This window comes from Neophocaena asiaeorientalis, unplaced genomic scaffold (genome assembly GCF_003031525.2).
Source record: "Neophocaena asiaeorientalis asiaeorientalis breed wild unplaced genomic scaffold, Neophocaena_asiaeorientalis_V1.1 scaffold205, whole genome shotgun sequence".
Taxonomy (NCBI): Eukaryota; Metazoa; Chordata; class Mammalia; order Artiodactyla; family Phocoenidae; genus Neophocaena; species Neophocaena asiaeorientalis.
Genome location: NW_020174369.1, coordinates 58,552 through 60,921, shown reverse-complemented (window position 1 = coordinate 60,921; position 2,370 = coordinate 58,552). Strand labels below are relative to the sequence as shown.

At 43.3% G+C, this 2,370-nt stretch overlaps 1 non-coding gene across 1 annotated transcript; it reads left to right on the top strand.

The window, feature by feature from the left end:
• The first annotated feature begins 683 nt into the window (after window positions 1–683).
• On the top strand, window positions 684–788 carry LOC112407086 (U6 spliceosomal RNA). Its single transcript, XR_003004676.1, has one exon. It is a non-coding gene; the product is annotated as a U6 spliceosomal RNA (small nuclear RNA).
• Window positions 789–2,370: the final 1,582 nt, after the last annotated feature.

Sequence of the window (2,370 nt, the reverse complement as noted above, 5' to 3'; positions counted from 1 at the left end):
CAACATGGGATACTCATGGTACCATCCCATAGAGTTGTTGCAAGGATTAAATAAGACCACAAAAGTAAGCACCTCACACCACGGCACACAGTAGGTCCTCGTGAGATGCTGCCTCTGCTGGTTTTGAGTTCCACCCTCCACCATTTCAGCTAAGTTCAGGCCAGGTTGCTGGTGTCCAGTTCACATCATGTGACATCAGAACAAGACATTATCTGGGCCCCTTTGTTTTTCAGGGAAATCTGCCATGCCAGCCCAGATCCTGCCTCTTGGGGGGAAGTAAGGAACCAGAGTATGTGAACAAGACCAGAGTCATACCACTTCCAGGAACCCATACAAGCTCTGCTGATAAATCACGACTCAAGCACTGGTGATAAATAAACTGGTGTTTACTCTAAACACAAGAGCAAAGACAGTGATTTGATCTAAACAGTTGGATTTTTATTACATTAACTATTTCAGAGCAACCATTGGGGAAACCTTCTCCACCCCAGGAGAATTAGTGGCTATAACACCAGGAAGCAGATCACTATCCTGGGTTACTTTCTTAAGTCCCAGATGCACACTTTTTCACATGTCAACGTTTCTAAAATCAGAATGTATCTGATGATCAATGGACAACAATAATCAAGTAAAATAGTGCCAGGTTCCTCCTTCCAAGAAGTTATGATTTAACTGATGATGGTGTCCGCTTCGGCAGCACATGTACTAAAATTGGAACGATACAGAGAAGATTAGAACGGCCCCTGCACGAGGATAACGCACAAATTCATGAAATGTTCCATATTTTTAGAGAAGAGACTTGTGGTTGCCAAGAGGGAGGGGGGTGGGAGAGGAATGAATTGGGAGTTTGGGATTAGCAGATGCAAACTATTATATATAGAATGGATAAACAACAAGGTCCTACTGTATAGCACAGGGAAGTATATTCAATATCCTGTGAAAGACCATAATGGAAAAGAAGATGAAAAAGACTGAATCATTTTGTTGCACACCAGAAACTAATACAATATTGTAAATCAACTATACTTCAAAAAAATAAAAAATAACAAATTGATAATGAACATTAGAATAAAGGAGGCCACCACTGACTGAGCACATACTGTTAGACCTAACGCTGGACGCTAGATCCTTTCATTTTCATTGCTTTCTTTTATGTTCTTTCAGCATGTTTTTTACCCCTTTATAAAAAATAATAATCATTGAAGAAAACTTTAAAAATACAAGCAGCTCAAGTATCCCAGAGTTCCCCAGTAAAGAGATATCTAAAGACCCCCTTCAGAATCTAAGCAGCCATAACACAGTCAAAACCTCAACTTGAGTAATTGTAGGGGCAAAAGCAAACTCCACCCACATCACCACCAGGTACCTCTGAGGATCCAGGATAGCTTTTCCTCTCTTGGTAGCCACCTCTCTCTCCAGACCTCTGCTCCAAACTTCTCTACCATTCAATTCTGCCCATTCGAGCTTTCCCAAGCTGACATTGCATCTTCCCTGGTCTTCCCACACCTAGACATTGATCTTCTCTTAATTCCCAAAAGCACAGGTGACACTAGAACTTAGTGTTTGACCAACTCTACTCAAGTCCTGAGGGGACTACAAGGGCACTACAAAACAGGAAAGTAAAATGGAAAAATGAATCCCAGTTGACGCTGATCCCAAAGACCAACATCCTTAGCCAACATAATGGACCTCCATCCTCAGCCAAAGCAGAGCATCATTTTGCTGCATCTGGGCTAACTTCATAATAGAGAAATCCCTCTCACCTCCTCTTCTCTGGGTTCCAGAGCCCCAATCCTCTCCCTCTGGGCACTGCTGGAGATGCCCAAAATATGTTATTATACTAGTTGAGATAACACTATCTACTTTTAGAGCAAAACTCTGACATTCCACAGGCTTAAAAGGATACTTCCATCTACCCTTACAAAGTCCAGTCAGGGAGAGGGCAGGAGCCCATGGAGCTATGCACCACAGAGTCATTCAGGGACTCAGGCTCAGAGGATCTGCCGTCTTCTCTGTGTGGTTGCCAGTTTGCCCTGGGCATCAACATCCAGTCTGCAGACAGGGCAAGAGAAGGAATCATGTGAGGAAGATTTTTGTGGCCAGTCCTGCAAGTGGCATGTGAGACTTCCACCCTTATTCCATTAGATGGAACATGTGGCCGTGTCTCATTGCAAAAAAGGCTGGGAAACACAGGACAACTTGTGCCCAATAGGAAAGGAAATTGTTTGATTTCTCAAACAATAGTCACTCTCTACTACAGGCACCATCATGATGTGCCCTGTACCCAGGAAAACGGCACCTTCTAGCTGATAACGCAGAACAATTTACCACCCACTCCCTTTGCTTCAAGCTCTCCTTCCAGACTAGCTT